This window comes from Heterodontus francisci, chromosome 1 (assembly GCF_036365525.1).
Source record: "Heterodontus francisci isolate sHetFra1 chromosome 1, sHetFra1.hap1, whole genome shotgun sequence".
NCBI lineage: Eukaryota > Metazoa > Chordata > Chondrichthyes > Heterodontiformes > Heterodontidae > Heterodontus > Heterodontus francisci.
The window spans coordinates 227,545,647-227,567,797 of record NC_090371.1 but is presented as its reverse complement, the minus strand read 5'-3'; the positions used below and the strand labels follow the sequence as shown (position 1 = coordinate 227,567,797).

At 45.6% G+C, this 22,151-nt stretch overlaps 1 protein-coding gene across 1 annotated transcript in view; it reads right to left on the bottom strand.

Moving 5' to 3' along the window:
• Positions 1 to 22,151, bottom strand: part of gucy1b1 (guanylate cyclase 1 soluble subunit beta 1) — a 231,132-nt gene that overhangs the window by 35,341 nt on the left and 173,640 nt on the right. The window lies entirely within an intron of this gene.

The following is a 22,151-nucleotide window of genomic DNA, read 5'->3' as shown; positions in this document are numbered from 1 at the left end:
CATGAGGTGCTGTGGGCCATCAGCAGCAGCAGAATTGTATTCAACCACAATCTGTAACCTCATGGCCCGGCATATCCCCCATTCTACTATTACCAACAAGCTGGGGGACCAATCCTTGTTCAATGAAGAGTGCAGGAGGGCAAGCCAGGAGCAACAGAAGGCATACGTAAAAATGAGGTGTCAACCTGGTGAAGCTACAACACAGGACTACTTGCATGCCAAACAGCAGTAGCAGCATGCAATAGATAGGGATAAACGATCCCACAAATAACGGATCAGATCTAAGCTCTGCAGTCCTGCCACATCCAGTAATGGTGATGGGCAATTAAACAACTGACAGGACGAGGAGGTTCCACAAATATCCCCATCCTCAACAATGGGGGTACCCAGCACATCAGTGCAAAAGACAAGGCTGAAGCATTTGCATCCATCTTCAGCCACAAGTGCCAAGTGGATGATCCATCTTGGCCTCTTCCTGAGGTCCTGATGCCAGTCTTCAGCCAATTTGATTCACTCCACGTGATATCTAGAAAAGGCTAAAGGCACTGGATAATGCAAATGCTATGGGCCCTGACAATATTCCGGCAATAGTATGAAGACCTTTGCTCCAGAACTAGCTGCGCCCCTTGACAAGCTGTTCCAATACAGCTGCAACACTGGCATCCACCCCGCAATGTGGAAAATTGCCCAGATATGACCTGTGCACAAAAAGCAGGACAAATCCAATCCAGCCAATTACTGCCCTATCAGTCTACGATCAATCATTCGTAAAGTAATGGAACGGGTCATCAAGAGTGCTATCAAGCGACACCTGCTCAGTGATGCTCAGTTTGGGTTCCGCCAGGGCCACTCAGCTCCTGACTTCATTACAGCCTTGGTTCAAACATGGACAAAAGAGCTGAACTCCAGAGGTGAGGTGAAAGAGAGGTGAAAGATCTTGACATCAAGGTAGCATTTGACCGAGTATGGCATCAAGAAGCCCTAGCAAAACTTGAGCCAATAGGAATATGGGGAAAACTCTCCACTGGCTGGAGTCACACCGAGCACAAAGGAAGATGGTTGTGGTTGTTGTAGGTCAATCATCTCAGTCCCAGGACAACACTGCAGGAGTTCCTCAGTGTAGTGTCCTAGAACCAACCATCTTCAGCTGCTTCATCAATGTCCTTCTGTCCATAAGGTCAGAAGTGGGGATGTTCATTGATAATTGCACAATGTTCAGCACCGTTCACAACTCCTCAGATACTGAAGCAGCCCATGTCCATTTGCAGCAAGACCTGGACAAGGAAAGGCAGTGGATGTTGTCTATACGGACTTCAGTAAAGCCTTTGACAAGGTCCCTCATGGCAGACTGGTACAAAGTTGAAGTCACATGGGATCAGCGGTGAGCTGGCAAGATGGATACAGAACTGGCTTGGTCATAGAAGACAGAGGGTAGCAGTAGAAGGGGGCTTTTCTGAATGGAGGGATGTGACTAGTGGTGTTCCGCAGGGATCAGTGCTGGGACTTTTGCTGTTTGTATTATATATAAATGATTTGGAGGAAAATGTAGCTGGTCTGATTAGTAAGTTTGCGAACGACACAAAGGTTGGTAGAGTTGCGGATAGTGATGAGGATTGTCAGAGGATACAGCAGGATATAGATCGGTTGGAGACTTGGGCGGAGAAATGGCAGATGGAGTTTAATCCGGACAAATGTGAAGTAATACATTTTGGAAGATCTAATACAGGCGGGAAGTATACAGTAAATGGCAGAACCCTTAGGAGTATTGACAGGCAGAGAGATCTGGGCGTACAGGTCCACAGGTCACTGAAAGTGGCAACGCAGGTGGATAAGGTAGTCAAGAAGGCATACGGCATGCTTGCCTTCATCGGTCGGGGCATAGAGTATAAAAATTGGTAAGTCATGCTGCAGCTGTACAGAACCTTAATTAGGCCACACTTAGAATATTGCGTGCAATTCTAGTCGCCACACTACCAGAAGGATGTGGAGGCTTTGGAGAGGGTACAGAAGAGGTTTACCAGAATGTTGCCTGGTGTGGAAGGTATTAGCTATGAGGAGAGGTTGGATAAACTCGGATTGTTTTCACTGGAACGACGGAGGTGGAGGGGCGACATGATAGAGATTTACAAAGTTATGAGCAGCATGGACAGAGTGGATAGTCAGAAGCTTTTTCCCAGGGTGGAAGAGTCAGTTACTAGGAGACATAGGTTTAAGGTGCGAGGGGCAAAGTTTAGAGGGGATGTGCGAGGCAAGTTCTTTACACAGACTGTGGTGAGTGCCTGGAACTTGCTGCCGGGGGAGGTGGTGGAAGCAGGTACGATAGCGACGTTTAAGAGGCATCTTGACAAATACATGAATAAGATGGGAATAGAGGGATACGGTCCCCAGAAGTGCAGAAGGTTTTAGTTTAGACAGGCATCAAGATCAGCACAGGCTTGGAGGGCCGAATGGCCTGTTCCTGTGCTGTACTGTTCTTTGGGCTGATAAGTGGCAAGTAACATTCACACCACACAAGTGCCAGGCAATGACCACCTTCAACAAGAGAATCTAACTATCTCCCCTTGACGTTCAATGGCATTGCCATCACTGAATCCCCCAGAAACTGAACTGGACCAGTCATCTAAATATTGTGGCCAGAGTTTTACACCTCCCAAAAGAGTGGGCTGGTGGCATGGTGGGGCGTAAAATGGAGCCCTTCCCGATCCGTTCCAGCGCCCGATGCAAATTTGTGCAGGGCGGCGGGGGTGAGAAACGCCCGCCCACCCCAGGCCAATCAAGTCCCTTAAATGGCCAATTAACTGCCACTTAAGGGCCTCCGCCCAACTTCTTGCAGGCTGGGAGGGGGCCCTCCTGATCAAGCACCCTGTGCCCCACAGAGGGCCACCCCCGAAGCCCCAACCATCCGCAATGCATAACACCCACGCCCACCGCCCCTAACCAACTCCCCCTTGCCTCGCCAATGCCCGACTGGTTGTCCCCGGCGAGGCCCTAAAAAAACATGGTTTTTCCAGGGTCATCCTTCATCTTTATCCTGAAGCTGGGTGTAGTTCCAGCAGTGGTGGTGCTGGGACTAAGAGCTGCCAGCAGCTCCATTAGGCGGGACGTCCTGCCTCAATAAGGTGGAAGTCCCGCCCAAGACCAGTTAAGGGCCTGGGGGAGCATAAAATCCGGTCTGGATCCCCAGGCCCAGCAGAGTGGACTTGGCACAGACTTTTCGGCCAGTGAACGGGGCTCCCCCAGCCAACGAAAATTTCTGGCCTGTGTCTACAACAGCAGGTCAGAGGCTGGGAATTCTGCGGTGAGTAGCTCACCTCCTGTCTCCCCTGTGCCTGTCCACCATCTAAAAGGCATAAGTCAGGAGTATGATGGAATCACAGTGGCGCACAGTGGATAGCACCGCAGCTTCACAGCTCCAGTGACCCGGGTTTGGTTCTGGGTACTGCCTGTGCGGAGTTTGCAAGTTCTCCCTGTGACTGCGTGGGTTTTCGCCAGGTGCTCCGGTTTCCTCCCACAGCCAAAGACTTGCAGGTGATAGGTAAATTACCCCTAGTGTAGGTAGGTGGTAGGGAATATGGGATTACTGTAGGGTTAGTATAAATGGGTGGTTGTTGGTCGGCACAGACTCGGTGGGCCGAAGGGCCTGTTTCAGTGCTGTATCTCTAAAATAAAATTTAAAAAAATAAAAAAAATACTCTTCACTTGCTAGGATGGGTGCAGCTCCAACAAGATCAAGAAGCTCAAAATCATCCATGTCAAAGCAGCCTGCTTGATTGGCACCCCATTCGCAAACCTCAACATTCACTCCCTCCACCACCACTGCACAGTGGCAGCAGTGTGTACCATATACAAGATGCACTGCAGCAACTCAGCAAGGCTCATTCGACAGCACCTTCCAAACCCACGACCTCTACTACCTAGAAAGACAAGGGCAGCAGATGCATGGGAATGCCACCACCTGCAAGTTTCCCTCCAGGCCACACAGCATCCTGACTTGGAACTATATCACCATTCCTTCAAAATCCTGGAACACTCTTCCTAACAGTACTGTGGGTGTAAGTACACCCCAACGACTGCACCAGTTCAAGAAGATAGCTTACCACCACCTTAAGGGCAATAAATGCTGGCCTAGCCAGCGATGCCCATATCTAATGAATAAAAAAAATTATGAACCTATGCTGACCATTTAACTCCTGTCGCCAAGCTGTCAACAGGACTTACAAAATAATAGTCATGGTTCCAGAGCATTTGAATCGGCCTCCACACATCTTGGAAATGTTATTCTCAAACCTGTTACAGAAAGTAAAACTCATTCACCAACCTGATGATGCTAATAAACCCAGATATTTTCCCAGTAAAACACCTTTGTGTGCTAATGGGCTATTCAAGGACTCAGGATGTGGAAATGACCAAGTCAAGCGTTTTACAGATTGCAGAAACAGGCAATATTAAGATGTTACAATCAAAGGGGGGTGGGTTACATCAATCATTGTCTCAGATGTGATCTTTGTACTATAAGAAGTGTCTGTTTAGGACAGACTGGGCGACTTGCAAGGATGACCGTGGAGGGACTTGATCATCTGCAAGGATAGGAACATAATCCCCTGAGTGATTGCCGGGTGAGTAGCATTTGAAATTAAGCAGTCAAAGGGAGCAGCGTATGTGGAATTGAAGGGAGTGAAAGAACAGTGTATGTGAGTACTGCTTGAAATTAAAGGGAACTGTGTACTGACGTTGGCCCGTTATCCATGGTAAAATATTGAAAAGAGCAGAGTTGTGAGCCTTGACCACTTTACCCCACTCAGATGACCAGATCCTTGAATTAGAGTATAAGATGGAAGGCGTGGGTTCAACTACCTACAAGAGGGTGGAAGATAGGAGGCCAGCCGGAACAGCAGAACATTCATGTTTGGAGGTAAAATAAAAGCATGATGAAGGTGTCAGCAGAAGATGGGCTGAGACCAGGGCAGAAATAGGCGACATTACGGAGGTTGTAGTAGGCAGTCTTGATGATAGTGTGTGTATCGGGTCCGAAGCTCAGGGTCAGATAGGACGCCAAGGTTGCAACAGTCTGGTTCAACCTTAGATTTAATCATCCTTTCATTATCTATTTCAGTTCAATTTAAATATATAATGATTATTGTACTGTAAGTTCTGATTATACTGTCTGAGTCTAGAAATGTAAGCTTAATTACAAAGTAAATTTGTCAAGCTATATTTCTAAAGCTGTAAAACCAGTGGTGTACATATTGGGTTGCCAACCCTATCAGGTTTCCCAAGAGAATGGGGCATGGATCTCACAAGCACTGCTACTCACAACCCAGAGATCTTTGCACTTCAATTCTCCGCTGCAGCAGTGTTCCCCACCTCTGGTCTGTGACATCACTGCTTGACGCCGCAGCAAGTTGGGTGCAGGGGAGCAAGGGAGTCGTGAGTGGGAGGGAGAGACTGGGAAATGGGGGGAGGGAGGGGAGAGCCAGGAGTGAAGAGGAAACAGTTGGGTGTGAGGAGGGGAGAGTCAGGAGTGAGGAGAGGCGGAGATTGAAGAGTGAGGGTGGAGTTGAGAGTGGAGGAATTGGAAATGTGGAAGAGAGTTAGTGTGGGGGATGAGTAAGAAGTAATGGGAGAGTTGAGAGCAGGGGGAGGAGTTAGGAGTGGGGTAAGAGAGACGAAAGTGGGGAAAGGGGTGGGTCAGAAGTATGGGAAGAGAGTCAAGAGTGGAGGAAGAGAGTTAGGAGTGGGGCAAGGAAGTTAGGAGTCAGGGGATGAGTCAGGCATAGGGTAGTTAGGCAGGAATGGGAACATTGAGGCAAGAATGCGGAGAGTTGAGAGTGGAGGGAAAAGAGTTGGGAGTGGGGGAGAAAAGTTGGGAGTGTATGAAGGTTCAGGAACAGGTGAAGAGAATTAGGAGTGGGGAAGAGAGTTAATGGGGGAAGAGTCAGGAGTGGGGGACAGTAAGTATTGGGAGTCAGGAGTAGGGGGGGGATGAGTTGGGATTGGAAGGAGTGGGAGGAGTCAGAGAGGAGAATCACAGGAGGGTGGGGACAAAGGGGACACTAGGGATGGTGGGTCAGGAGATTGGGGCTTAAGTGGTGGGAAGAGATCAAGATGGGTTTGCTGGACTTTGGACTTGAGTAAGGAGGAAGGCTGGGGAATGGGGTAAGATAGATGTGGAGAGCAGAATTTTCAGCAGAACCAGGCGTAGCAGTAACATGGTAACTGGGAACGCAACTAGTAAGGGGTCAGCGTAATCTGAGGATTAAACTGTGGGTAAATAGTGCAAGATTATTTTCACGGGTGGACAAATGAGTCAGAAGGGGACGAGGACCAAAGATTCTCACTGGAAGAACCAAATGGGATGGAAAATTCTTGAACTGAGGGCCATGATAATATGGAATGCTGTTACACAAAAGGCCGTTGAGATAGAGACTGCAGCATTATGTAAAAGGGCATAGGATAAATATTTGAAGAGAAATATGAAAGATCTGGGAAATAGTGTTACAGGAGAGTGTGCCAGCACCAGCACCAGGGGCTGAATGGCCTCCTCCGATGCTGCATTGTCTATAATTCTATGAAAACTCTCTTATTAAATTCAAGCCTAAGGAGTGGTTTAGAAATGTTGCTTCTGAAATGAGTTTAGGATGACGTGCCCTGTGTGAAGTGCCCCAAACACCGAGCCCCCTGCCCTTTGTGCAATATCTCAGACTGGTTCAGATCAGTCTGTATCAACTGGCTTTGACTTGCAGAGTGCCAGCGCAGATCAGCTTAGGCTGAGGTTCTCGGTTCAGAGTTGTCACCTTCACACAGAACCAGGGTCCAAGCTGCAGTGCAGACAGCTAGGGAGAGAGATGCGGCCTATTAAAAGTGCCATCAACTGGGGGTCTCACTGGACCTTGTGCAGTGCAGGGGGATTATGCTTGTAGTTTTGGGGCGAGTAGCAGCAGATTTTATGACTACTACCAGTTCCAAGTAGGCTATTGGGTTGTTACACTTATTACTGCCAGTCACATGTAAACTTCCAGCAATGTGAGTATTGCTATTTGTTATCAGGGCAATTTTAGTAACTTCCTATCAGCTACTGGTAGAATCAAAGTTCCTCCCAACTCTGGTTCCCCCCTCCCACTGCTGAATCACTTGGTTTCTCCTCTTCCCTGCTCTCAGTTGCTCCTCTGATGTCATGTGATCAATGCGACATGATCAGATGTTATCTGATTAAATCTCGATGAATGCCTCCAATCAGAGTTGGCAACCCTATGCACATTTAGAAAAAATGGCTTGTAAGTGGCAGACAGAAAAAAGACTAAGATGCCTTTTGGTGATTTTAGTGACACGGAGCAGAAAACTGAAACAGAAGGCTAAAAATATCAGTTGAGCTGTTTACCCAGAGACCAGATCCCATCTACTTAGTATGTCTGCCATTTTTGGAGTTTTTAAGTGTTTACACCACACTTTCTCTTCAGCCACCCTTTATTAGAGCCAATAAACATTTATACTATCAAGTTTTTTCAGACTTTCCAAGCCAAACATTCCCACAGTAGCATCTTCAAATAATGTCAACACTGATTTCCTGCGTCCCACCACATTTGATTTCTGTTCAGCGTAGACATTCAGGTAGAAAGTGGGTTTCTTACAAAGGACATTACCTGCTTATTAAGGTGTTAAAACTCTGCACAAATTAGCTGTTGTGATTCCCTAAATTCAAACAGTGACTACACTTCAAAAGTACTTAAATGGTTGTAAAAGATGCTAATGCAAATATAGATAATTACTGCTTTGCAGCAATTGATTCACTGAACCTTGAGGGCAGCTTGGCAATGTTGAGGGGAAACTTTAGCATTTTCATCTGTTTAGGAATGTTTTGGTACTGCCACAAAATAGCCGTTAGAGGTTAAGATGTCTGATATCCTCTCTGCCTTCTTCTGTGAGTATCGCTTTTGTCTGCGTGTCTCTCTATTTCCTCACAAGTATCTCTCCTTCCTCTGTGTCCCTTTCTCTACTCCCAGTATTTCTATAACTATTTCTTCTTCTGATTTCTTATCTCTCCCAAACCTCAACCTCACTTGTGTAAAAGCAAAAATAAAGATCTGTCCAGTATGAAAAGCAAGAACTTGCATTTGATTTACCACTTTTCCTGACTAGTATTTTTGGCTCACTGAGAGTTTCTATTTTCTGCTAAGTGACTTTAACAGCACCCCATAAGCAGTTTTAATGTCAAGAGTATTATTTTAGCTCTGGGACCTAAACAACAACAACAAACAACAACTTACGTTTATATAGCACATTTAACACAGTAAAACATCCATAAGTGATTTTTGACATTTTTTGACACCAATTTAGGGAGGGAATCCCAGAGCTTCGAGCCAAGGCTGCTCAAAGCATAGCCATCAACGGTGGAGCAATTAAAATCAGGGATGCGCAAGAGGTCAGATTTAGAGCACAGAAATCGCGAAGGCTTGTCGGGCCAGAGCAGGCTACTCAGATAGCGAGGGGCGGTCATGGAGGGATTTGAAAACAAGGATGAGGATTTTAAAATTAAGCCATTTTCGTACGGGGAGACAGTGAAGGTCAGTAAGCACAGAGCTGATAGGTGAATGAAATTTGGAGCAGAGTTTTGGATGAGTGCAACTTTATGTAGGGTGGAAGATGGGAGGTTGACCAGGAGAGCACTGGAATAGTCAAATCGAGAGGTAACAAACGCATGAATGAGCTGAGGCAGGGAGGGTCAGAATCGAGTGATGTTGCTGAGGTAGAAGTCTCGGTGGTGGTGCAGATATGTGGTCAGAAACTCATCTCAGGGTCAAACACAATACCGAGGTTGTGCCTTGCTGAGCTTAAGACAGTTACCAGGGATGGAAATGAAGTTTGTGGTGAGGGCCAAAGCCAATGGCTTCAGTCTTCCCAATATTTAGTGAAGGAAATTTCTGCTCATCCAATATTGGATCTCGGACAAGCAGTGTGACATATTAGAGACAATTGAAGGTCCAAGGAGGTGGTGGTGAGATAGAGCTGGGTGTCATTGACGTATGCGTTTTTAGATGATATTGATGAGGGGTAGCATATAGATGACAAATAGAAGGGGGCCAAGGATAGATCCTTGGGGAACTCCAGAGGTAACAAAGCAAGAGTGGGAAGGGAAGCCATTGCAGGTGATTCTCTGGGTGAGATTAGATAGATAAGAATGGAACCAAGCTAGGACAGTTTCATCCAGCTAGATGACAGAGGAGAGGTTTTAGAGGAGGATGGTGTGATCAACTTGGTTGAAAGCTGCAGATAGGTCAAGGAGGATGAGAAGGGCTAGATTATCCTAGTCACAGTTACAAAAAACATGTCATTTGTCACCCTAACAAGGGCCATTTCAGTACGGTGGCTGGTCTGGAAACTTGATTGGAGAAATTTAAACATGTGCGGAAAATGGGCACAGATTTTAAAAGCAACATCACATTCAAGAACGTTGTAGAGGAAAGGAAGGTTGGAAATGTGTAGTTTTTTTGAGAAGAGTGATGATGGAAGATTTGAAAGGGGGGGGGGGGGAGGGAGCATTAGCTGAGGAGAAGAAACTGTTAATAATATCAGCTAACATGGAACCTGATAAGGAAAGTTGGTGGTCAACAATTTGGAATAGGACAATGGAGCAGAAGATGGGTCTCATGGACAAAGCATTGCAGGAAATGGCATGGAACCTAGGAAAAGATGTGATATCAGTGATAGGGCAGCAGGGAACTTTTGGAGATCTTTGTCCTGAACAGCTAGGTGAAGGGAGGGAAGCAGCAGAGCAGCTAATGGATAGTCTCGATCTTTGTGACAAAAAAAAGTCCATGAACTCCTCACACTGTTGGAGGTAAGGATGGAGGAGGCAGGTGAGAATGATTTAAGAGCATGGTTTGTAGTAAAGAAGGCAGGTATTACCTTTGCATTCCTGGATGATCTTTGACTAGCGATGGACAGCATAGCCTGATAATGCTTTAAGTGGTCTAGCCAGATCAAGCGATGAATGATTGAACCAGTTGTTCACCAGAGACGTTCAAATCTGCGTACCTTGGACGAAGGGAGTGGAGACGAAAGGTATACTAGGGGAATGTTTTGGGTGAGAAAGAATAATAGTTCTATTGGGACTACGGCATTAAAAGGCAGCGTAGAGGGTGTGGTTTAGCAAATTAATAGCTGGCAAAGTGTCACACTGAATTCTAGGCCAAAGGCCAGATAGTTGGAAATTTGAAAGTGAAGTGGTTAAGTGACTGGAAGGAGTTTTTTTTCCAGAGATGGACACAGAAAGAAGTGAGAGGGGATAGAGGAATGTGGGTAGAGAGCGACACAAGGAAATGCTCAGAGATTGCCTGATCAGTGATTGTAACAGCAGGAGTAACAAGGCCATGCAAGATGACAAGATTGAGAGGATGGCCGTCTATGTAGGTAAGAGAGTTTATATAGATTTCAAAAGGACATTGACAAGTTGGTGGAATGGGCAGACAGGTAGCAGATGAAGTTCAATGCAGAGAAATGTGAAGTAGTTCATTTTGGTAGGAAGAACATGGAGAGACAATATAAAATGAAGGGTACAATTCTAAAGGGGGTGCAGGAGCCATTGAAGGTGGCAGGACAGGTTGGGAGAGCAGTTAATAAAGCTTACAGTACCCTGGGCTTTATTAATAGGGGCATAGAGTACAAGAGCAAGGAAGTTATAGTGCACTTGTATAAGACAGTAGTTTGGCCTCAGCTGAAGTATTGCATCCAGTTCTGGGCACCGCACTTTAGGAAAAATGTGAGGGCATTGCAGAGAGTACAGGAAAGCTTCACGAAAATGGTTTTAGGAATGAAGAATTTCAGTTATGAAGATATATTGTGTCACCGTCTTGCTTTTTTCTCCTCAGAAATATTGTGTGTGCCTTTAAGACTGTAAAAAGATCAGTGCACCTGTGAGACAGAGAGTTCCATAGACTCAAACTGCCAGAGTGCATTCTGGTTGCCAAGCAACAGCAGCAAGAGAGAGGTCACGTGATTCAATATTGCATTTCGACTTTTGAAAACTAGCTGATCGAGACTGGTTTGAGCAGAGAGAGAGGTCTGCTGCTATTTGAACTGAAGGAGCTGTGTTATTTCTCTCTCAAAATTCTACAAAGCGAAGCTATGTTTTCTCTCTCAAGATTTTACCAAGCAACAAGCCAAATTAATTCTCCAAGAAAATAAGAAAAGCTTTTCTTTCTTAACAAAGTATCGGTATTGCTGTGTTCATCACTGAAGGGATAGTTGATGCTACAACAGCCAAACTGCTAAATTCCTATCTTTGAAAGGCCTTTTTATTTTCCATCGGACCACTGTGAAGACTTCAAGCGACCTTGGACTGTTTCTACATTGGAAGACTCCATTCATCAGGAACATAACTTGCAAAGATTTTTTTTTTTGGTCAGCTAATTAAAAACTGAATTACTGTTAATGTTAATATATGTATGCGAATGAGGGACTTAGATTTTTAAATAAGAAGTTATAAGGTCTTTAGACATTGGTTTATCTTAGTAGTGTTTAAGATTTTTAGGTTTTTAAAAAAATAGTTACTTTGTTGTCCAAAGATACCTGGTTTGGTCTGGTTCATTCGGGGATTACTACAGTGTTCAATTTGGCTGCTTTTTCCGATTTGGAATGCTTAAAGAAATATACTGCCACCTGTGGAGCGATGGGACTGAATTAACAATGCGTTGCTCCCACCGCGTTCAGCATCATATATTTTAATTGGGGTCTTAGTCCTGCGTGGCCATAACATTTGGAGAAGTTAGGACTGTTTTCTTCCTTGGAGAAGAGAAGGCTGGGAGGTGATTTGATACAGGTGTTCAAAATCATGAGGGGTCTGGACAGAGTAGATAGAGAGAAACTGTTCCCACTTGTGAAAGGGTCAAGAAAGAGAGGGCACAGATTTGAAGTATTTGATAAGAGAAGCAGAAGTGACATGAGGAAAAACTTTTTCATGCAGCGAGTGGTTAAATTTTGGATTGCGTTGCCTGAGAACATGGTGGAGGCCGGTTCAAGTGAAGCACTGATAATGGAATTAGACAGTTACATGAAAAGGGAGAATGTGCAGGGTTATGGGGAGAAGGCAGGGGAATGGAACTGAGGGAAATGCTCTTTCAGAGAGCCAGTGCGGACATGATGGGCCAAATGGCCTCCTTCTGCACTGTAATGTTTGTGATTCTGTGGAGGGAAAGAATTAGGGAGGCAAGCAGGGCAATAAATTTACAGGAGAGAGAACAAGACGAGTTGAGATGGAGATTGAAATCACCAAGGGTGAGAAACCATTCAGTGCAGAAGCTGAGGGAGAAAAGCAGAGAAAATACCACAGTTGAGAAATTTGGAGTGATATTTAGATGGGTGGTACAAAACAAAAATTTTAAATAAGAGGCCTGAAAGTGGACCAAGGTGAAGTGCTCAAAGGAGAAGTTGCCAGAGTCAGGGACAGACCAAGTATGATTTAGAGATAAGGGCTATACCACCACCGTGACAATTTGAGTGGGGCAAATGGTTAAAGGTATAGTCACAAGTTGAAGCTTCATTTAGGGGAAAGGTGTCATCATCCCTCAGCCATGTCTTTGTCAAGACTATAATGTCAATGTGGTTGTCTAAAATACACTCATGGATGGCAAGGGCTTTATTCACAGGTGAACGTACATCCTGGAGGGAGATGCAGAGAGGAGCAGCCACAGCCAATCTACTGGCAGAGCTCACAGGGGTAGAGATAGGAGCACTGTGAGGAATAGGAAGGAAGTTGGCAAGATTAGCTATCAGCAGGTGTGCAGGGTGGTAAGGGAGGGTAGAGAATACGATGAGGCAATTAAGATTTCTGCTTGCTAGAAGGTTTAGTTTAGTTTAGAGATACAGCACTGAAACAGGCCCTTCGGCCCACCGAGTCTGTGCCGACCATCAACCACCCATTTATACTAATCCTACACTAATCCCATATTCCTACCAGATCCCCACCTGTCCCTATATTTCCCTACCACCAACCTATAGTAGGGGCAATTTATAATGGCCAATTAACCTATCAAACAAGGCGGCAACAAGTGCTTCAGTAGGCCTTTTGGAGGATGCCAAGAGGGAAGCTGCGGGATTATTTAAGAGGGAGTCAAGTCTGGGATTGCAGTATGAGAATAGGAAAGATGATGAATACTGAAGAATTGGGGTTATTGAGGGTAGATTACCCAAGTGCAGAGAAATGAAAGGAGGCATGATAGCAGGAAGAGGTAAAGAACAAAGAGGAAAAAGGAAAAGGAGAAACAGAAGTAATGGGCTCAGGTCTGGAGCAGCAACCAAAACACACACGTGACTGGGGATGTGAAAACTAAGCCACGCAAATGGTTAACATAGGAAAATGGAAACATAGGAACAGGAATAGGTCATTTAGCCTTTTGAGCCTACTCCACCATTTGAAGAGATTACATGCTAGACTAAGATAGCTATGCTTTGAAATACATGGGGAGTAAAGAAGAGACAGCATGTAGGTAAAACTAGTTAGAGTTTGATAATGTTGGTGTTGTGAAATTGGTGAGGAATTGATGATCGGGTGCCAAGACAGGTGAGTGAGACCAGATGCAATTGAATGTGCAGAACAATGTGATATATCTTTCCAAAACATGTAAATATTTTCTGTGGCTGTATTAAACTAGCTGTTGCCTGTGATGAAACCCTCTGGAGTTATTGCAGATAACTGTAGAAATAACAAGGCACTATTTCTTCAACTGTCAAAATGGTATATCAAAGCCTAGTTGAGTTTCGAAAGGCTTATTTTTCAATATATGCACCACCAACAGTAAGCCTTTCCATCTAATTCCACATATCAGGAAATCCCAAAGCACTTCACAGCCAATGAAATACTACTGAAATATAATCAATAAAGGGAAATGCAGCAGCCAATTTGAGCACCACAAGGTCTCAAAAATTGCAATGAGGTAAATGATCAGGTAATAGTGATGCTAGTTGAGGGATAAATATTGGCTAGGACATCAAGGCCTATACATTCAGTGGTTCCACACCCATATTTTGGGTGTAAACTGGTCTATTAAGCCCTCAATATCGTGTACAGGAAGAGTGTGCACATTTCCAGCCAGAAGTGGGCCCCCTGCCATATTCCTTAAGGAGTCTGAGATGTCGGGAAGAGCATCTATTGGCGCATTGGAAATAACAATGAAGCTCTACTTCAGAGTCCACGATGTCAGTTTGGGCTGGCTAACAGGCAACAACAAAGGCACAGGCTGACTGGCAGGGATGGGAGGATGAATGCTGTCTTCCTGAGAGAGGACAAGAAGTTCATGCTCAATTGAGACACTGCCACTCTCCCAGCATGGAGTCTCAGCATTCCTAGTAAGCTGTTAGAACAGTTTGATGGACTGCTGTGACACGCTGGAAGCCTCTTTGAATAATATAAACCAGAACTATGATGACAGCAATCTGAACTTGCAAGACAGCAGTCTGAGCTTCCACTCCAGCATTCAGTCCTTTGATGGAAGCTGTTGTTCTGCAATAGAAGCTGTAACATCGGTCATCAGATGCTGCATTCAGGTGGGTTCCGCAGGTATACTGATGGAGGTGACCACACATTTCATGTTAGAAAGGATGGGCTTCAAGCTCAGCACAAAGTTGTGCCAAGTTGATGCTAGAGTCCTCCATACTCCTCAACATTGAATGCAGGCTATCTGGTAGGTCCTCTTGTGCACCAAGCATTTTGGTTATGCAGATCTATCAGCCTTCTTCCATAGCCTGTGTCAGCAAAGTCCTCATCTGCCTGCTCTGTAGCAGAAGTATGTAACCTCGCCTTCTGTGAAATATCACCAGTGCTATCCTTTCCAACACCTGGGCTCCTGCGCATTTGTGCCCAGTGCCTCACCACGTCCTTCCTCTATCCTAAACTATAATATATGGGCAGGTCTGAGCTGGTGGCTGCGAATCTAAGTTCAAGTGATGGGGCAGAATTTTCACCACAGAAATGGGAAACAGGAGCCAGTCTGGTTTTGGACCATCGCTGGTGGGAAACTGATTAAAATTCAGATTTTAACGGGGGTGAGCCCTTAACTGATATGAAGACAGATTTTCTGTCCACTTAGAGCAAATGGAGGCGGGAACAGAGATGAAGGACTGGATTTTAAGAACTCACCACCATTCCCGGCAGTGGGCTTAAACATCGAAGAGCTGCCGCGATCTCCCGCACAGCGGCTCATTTAAATAGCTAGGACGGCCCGCTCCCCCCAATAATTTTTAAAGGGCGGCCAGCCCTGCTGGAAAATTTGAATTTTTGAAGTGAACCTCCCCAAAAGTTACAATAAACTTGTAACACGCCTTTCCAACCCCCAATAAAAATTACCTTATGTATTTGCCCTCACCCCACCCATGGCTTTGAATTCTGACCTTGCCCCCACCCTCCACCCCCCAAATTGTTCAAAGGTGAAAGTTCACCCCTTCCCACCATCCTCTACACTGATGATGATTATTTGACCCTATCCCATCCACCATTCCTGCACTGAAAATCTTAACAACTGCCCGTCCCAACCAGTGTCACGCCTACTTTCCCTAGATGGGGAATTAGATTAGATTAGATTAGATTAGAGATACAACACTGAAACAGGCCCTTCGGCCCACCGAGTCTGTGCTGAACATCAACCACCCATTTATACTAATCCTACACTAATCCCATATCTCTACCAAACATCCCCACCTGTCCCTATATTTCCCTACCACCTACCTATACTCGTGACAATTTATAATGGCCAATTTACCTATCAACCTGCAAGTCTTTTGGCTTGTGGGAGGAAACCGGAGCACCCGGAGAAAACCCACGCAGACACAGGGAGAACTTGCAAACTCCACACAGGCAGTACCCGGAATCGAACCCGGGTCCCTGGAGCTGTGAGGCTGCGGTGCTAACCACTGCGCCACTGTGCCGCCCTATTGAATTGAAAGCACGGGAGTGCCAGCTGCCGTGCTGAAGATCGTGGCAGGACCGGCAGATTGCTGGTAAGTATATTTAAATGAATTTGTTTTACTGATTTAAATATGGAAATTGAGGTCCCATCGCCCAGCGGCGGGGATGGGGGGAGGCTGCCACGATGCCTCGCCACCACCTGAAGGATCGGGCCAGACCCTCCCGGTGCGGCCTCCATGGCGGGCATCTGCCAGAACAATCTTTTTGCCCCACCCACCACAGAGCCCGCCATCGTGGGCTTGGTAAAATCCAGCCCGAAGTATGGGACTCATTTAGGCAACTCAGTGGCAGTCATCAATGAAGTTGCTAGCTGTCCAGAGGGAGAGATCTGCGGTTTGTGCCAAAGATTTCCACTACACCACAGTGAGGTAAGATGTCACAGACGAGCTGGAGGTCTGGCACCTGGAGCAGGGCAGACCCTTGCTTCATTGATGCTGACCTGGATCTAATGCTGGAGGCCATGAGGGAGAGGAAGGCGGTCTTGTCATGCAGCAGGGGCACCTGTCTGTTTAACATCATCTTCTTCTGCCTCCCCTTCCTCCTCTCTCACCTCCTGCTCTTGCTTCTCCCCCGATGAGCTGTCTCGTTCCAGGTCCTCACCGTCCTCGAGGTCCACACCGCTTTTGCGGGCCACTTTCTGGAGAATGCAGCAGACTGCCACAAAGATCAAGACCCTTGCAGCAGGGTACTGGAGGGCATAGCCCAACAAGTCCCGGCACTGGAATCGCATGCTCAGAAGCCTGATAACCTGCTCATTGTTTGTCCTGCCGAGCAGGTGGCATTGGTTGTATTGCCTCTGTGCTTCTTTTTGGGGCTCCTGTGGAGGGGTCAGCAGCCATTTCCTCAAAGGATTTTCCTTGTGCCCTAGAATCCATCCATGCACTTTGGGGGTTGGAGTGAAGATACAAGGAAGCCTGGACTGGCAAAAAATGAAGGAGTCATGGCAGTTGCCATGGCAGGAAAGCAAGCACACGCATGGAGGAAGCTCTTGTTGTGGTCACAGACCAGATGGAGGTTGAGGGAGTGAAAGCACTTCCTGATGGATCTCACTGATCGGTCACAGGGTGCCTTGATGGCCCCTTGGGTGCAATCGATGAAGCCCTACACCCGGGGGAATCCAACAATGGAGATGAGAAACAATGCCGTCTGTCCCTGCAAGGCTGTGTCTGTCCTTAAATGAGTGTATTGTCCAGCTCTGGCAAAGAGGACATCCGTGACCAGCGAGATGCAGTGCTGTGCAGCTGTTTTTCTGATGCCACTAAGGTCCGCAGCTGATCCTTGGAAGGAGCCAGAAGCAAAGAAGTTCAAGGCCACAGTGACTTTGACAGCCAATGGCAGGGCATGGCAACCAGTGCTGTCAGGTCTTTGGCGACAAGGGCAGACGTCTGTGACCATCTGCCTGGAGAGTCGCACTGCGGTACTGGTTCTCCGTCCTCAGCTGTCAATACTATGTTGAGGGTTTGGTCCCCATTGCCTTCCTGCCCTTATTTCCTCTCCCGTGCCCTCCTGATCCCTGGGGCTCTGCCCTTCCTGGGCCCAAAATCTGACAGTTGTGCCTCCATTGTAGGCAGGAGCCTTCTTTCTGGGCAAGTGACTGCCCAATTGTCCTTGGCAGCCTAGCACCCTGCTCTTCTCCCCCCACGATGCCAGGGGCTGCGGACCCCGTTGAAAGCACGGGCACTGAGTGCCCACTCTCCCTGCCACTTTTGCCACACCAAGGGTACCCAGTCCCCCTTTGCCCTGTTGACCCTCTTATGGGGCCAGGGTGATGCCCTGGAGCAGCCACAAATGGCTGTGAATTTTATGGTTGATTATTAAATTGATAGAGATTGTTGGTAGGTGGGCGATGGGAGTGCAGAGAATTGAGTATCGGATGAGGCTAATGGTGAAATTGGTAGGATATTGAAGATGAACTCAGTCACCTTGATAGCTCATGTAGGATCGTTAAGGTTTTTCCTGCACTGTATCCATGTTTTTGGAGCAACACTCCTGGCATTGGCTTCTATTACTACTTGTTCCCACTGCCTCTTCAGCATATGGCTGGAGGGTTTGCTGGCCCCTCTGTAGATACAGGTTGTCTTTCCTTTCCACTTCATCTAACAAGATCTTCAATGTGTTGCCTGAAAACCTTGGTCTTGGCTTTCTTGCATGTTCGACCATTGCTCAAAGTATCTCAGCCCAGAATGCTTTTTGAAAAAACACCCACCATTTCTTGCCGCCACGATGCACATCCTCTTTAAGAGCTGTAGGCTGCTTTTAAGTATGGCTTGCCACTCACGATATTGGGCCCTGTGCTGACGAGTGCAGCCAATGTACAGCAAAAGTAACACTGCTCAACGCAGACATTACATAAAAGAGAAGGCAGCACCAATTTAACATGATCGAAATAAGCTGGCATGGATTAATCCTGTGCTGCATCTTCCATGCTCGTTTTCAGGGGTTAGCCAATTTCTTCTCCCTTGTTTTTTATTACTTCTGCTGTATTTTAATCAGTCATTCTGCTGTTATTTCCTACATTTTTTCCTGAACCTGAAGTGTTTATATTACCTTTAATACTACTGATCACCTGGACTTCTCTCTAATCCCTTTTAGTCTTTAGGCTATTTCCTGTGCCACTATTGGTGCCAGTGTCTTATGAAATTTCCTACACCAATCTTTCACCACTTGTTAACTGTCCTTATCTGTTTGTTATGGACCTGTTGGGCCAAAAGGCCTGTTTCTGTGCTATAAATATAATGTCCTTAAGTCAATTTGTACATAGCTCAAGTCATAATCCAGTTCATTTCTGGACCTCAAAGTGTGCAGACAGATGTAGCAAACTTCACTTTAGCAGATATTGTTGGCGGGGGAAATCCCTTTACAGTGATGGAACCTTCTTAGCAGAACAATGAGATGTGAAGGGATGACTTCTTTCTCTTGAAGGTCCTCAAAAACTCCCCAATCACAGCATGTCATGCATTACACAGTACTGAAGGAAATAAGGCATGTCAGGGTAATGAGATGCCTACTTGGCAAAACTGCCAAAATATCAACAACTGCTGCAAGCCCTAGTGAACTGCCCTGGGAATGCCTGTGGTAACTTGTCTTCTCAGGATCTGGATGAGCACCAGCGAACATGCAGAGCTCTGTCATTGACTCCATATAGCACAGGGCTTGCACATGTGCAGGGCTGATATTGGCTAGTTGTGACCTAAAGCTTAGCAGCACATTCTTGTCAGCATGCTACGGTACTGACCAATAGGATGAGCTGTTTTGTGGCACAGAAGAAAACCCTCCTTGCAAACATCTCATACAGTACCAACTCGACTTCTGCAAACAACAAAAGGGAGACCAAGTAGGGGTTGCAACATCACTTGATACATAGTAGCAAAGAGTCATTACAATACAGGAAGAGGCCACTTGGCCTACTGAGTCAATGCTGGCTCCCTGTAGCACAATCTACTCAGTCCCATTGCCCCACTCTATTCCCATAGCCCTGCAAGTTTATTTCCCTCAAGTGCCCATCCAATTTCCTTTGGAAATCATTCACCACCTCCGCTTCCACTATGCTTGTAGGCAGCGAGTTCCAGGTCATTACCACCCAACTGGGTAAAAACGTTCTTCCCATATCCCCCCTGCATCTCTTCCCCAAAACCTTAAATATGTCCCCCCTAGTCCTTGTACCATCAGCTAATGGGAACACTCTTCTTTGTCTACCTTATCTAAACCTGTCAGAATATTGTATACTTCTTTCAAATCACAGCTCAATCTCCTTTGCTTCATGGAGAACAACCGTAGCTTTTGCAACCTAACCATGTAGCTAAAATCCCTCACCCCTGCAACCTTTCTGATAAATCTCTTTTGCATCCTCTCAAGGGTCCTCACAGGGTGAAGACCAGAACTGGGTGCAATACCCCAGTTGTGGCCAAACCAGAGCTTTATGAAGATTCCCTGCTTTTTCACTCAATACCTCTTATTTATGAAGCCCAAGATTCCATATGCTTTCCAAACCACTCTCTCAATATGTCCTGCCACCTTCAAAGACTGATCCACATGAACCCCACAGGTCCCCCTATCCCAGCACACTATTTAGAACTGTGCCATTAAGTCTACATTGCCTCTCCGTATCCGTTCTCATAAAATGCATCTTCTCACACTTCTCTGCATTAAATTCCATCAGCCACTTGTCTGCCCATTCTGCTAGCCTATGTCCTATTGCAGTCGATTGGTATTACCCTCCAAATTGGTATCAGTGCATTTTGAAATTCTACACTGTATTCCAATATCCAAGTCATTTATATAACTCAAAAAAGGCAGTGGCCCTCGCACCTTGGGGAACACGACTGTCTATCATCCTCTAGTCTGAAAAACAACCATGTACTACTACTTGCCGTTTTCTATCCTTAAGCCAATTTTTTATCCAAGCAGACACTAACCCTGCTATTCCACAAGCCTCAATTTTATTAACCAGCCTTTTATGTGGTGCTTTATTAAATGCTTTCTTAAAATCCATATTGACAACATCCATTGCATTCCCTTCATCAACCATCTCTGTTAGTTCATCAAAGAATTCAATTAGATTAGTCAAACACAATCTGCCTTTTACAAACAAAAACAAGAAATGCTGGAATCACTCAGCAGGTCTGGCAGCATCTGTGGAAAGAGAAGCAGAGTTAACGTTTCGGGTCAGTGACCCTTCTTCGGAACTGACAAATATTAGAAAAGTCACAGATTATAAGCAAGTGAGGTGGGGGTGGGGCAAGAGATAACAAAGGAGAAGGTGCAGATTGGACCAGGCCACATCGCTGACCAAAAGATCACGGAGCAAAGGCAAACAATATGTTAATGGTGTGTTGAAAGACAAAGCATTAGTACAGATTAGGTGTAAATACACTGATTATTGAACAGCAGCAAGTGTAAACCTGAAAAAAACCTGAAAAAAACAGTGGGTAAGCAAACTGAACAAACTAAGATGAAATGAAATAAATGCAAAAAAAAAAAGATTGTAAAAAATGTAAAAAAGAATGTAAAAAAAAGAAAAAAGGAAGAAAAACTAACTAAAAATGAAAGTAAAATGGGGGGCTGTCATGCTCTGCCTTTTACAAATCTGTGCTGGCCCTCCTTAATTAACTCAAATATCTCCAAATGCCTGTTGATTTTTTCCCCTAATTATTGTTTCTAAAACGTTACACACCACTGATGTTAAACTGTCGTTACTAGAAATGTACTAACACCCTTTCTTGAATAAGGATGTTACATTTGCCACTCTCCAATCCTCTGGCACGTCTCCAGTATCTAGGAAAGATTGGAAGATTATGGCAAGCTCTACCGTTATCTCCACTCCCACTTCCTTAGGAACCTGAGATGCAAGCCATCCAACCAGGTGACCTAAATTGTGGTAATCAGGCATAGCCAGCCATTCCAGGACATCCTGCCTTTCAATTTTCACCCCATCCATTACCTCCGCTTCCACCGATATTTTGTCAGCATCCTCTTCCTTAATAAACACCGATACAAAGATACTTATTAAGCATTCTAGCCTTATACTGCACCTCTAAGCATAAATTAAACCTCTTTGTTCCTGATACCCCCACCCCACCTTTTCCTACCCACTTATTAATTACATGCCAGTCGAATATTTGGGTTACTTTCATGTTAACTGCCATTCTATTCTGATATCTTCTCTTTGCCAGTCATATTTTCCTCTTCACTTCGCCTCTCAACTTATTGTATTTGGGCCGGTTCCCACATGAAGAATTCACCTGACATGCATCCTTCACCTACTTTTTTTGTTTCATTATATTCTCTATCTCTCTCGTCATCTAAGGAACCCTGGCTTTGGTTCCCCTGCCTTTCACTCTTGCTGGAATGTACGTAGCCTGTACCTAAAAATCTCCTCCTTAAAGATCACCCATTGATCCACTACAGTTTTTCCTGTCAGTCTTTGGTTCTATTTTACCCTGGCTAAATCCCCTCCCATCCCTCTTCTAATGTAGAATTTCTACTTTAGATTGTTCCTTGCTCTTCTCCATGACTAATCTAAACCTTATGATATGATGATCACTCTTACCAAAGTGTCTCCCCCATTGACACTTGATCCACTTGGCCCAGCTCATTCCCCAGCACCAGATCTAGCAATGCTTCCTTCCTAGATAAATTAAGAACATATTGGAAAAGGAATTTCTTCTGAATACATTTCATAAATTCTTGCCCTTCA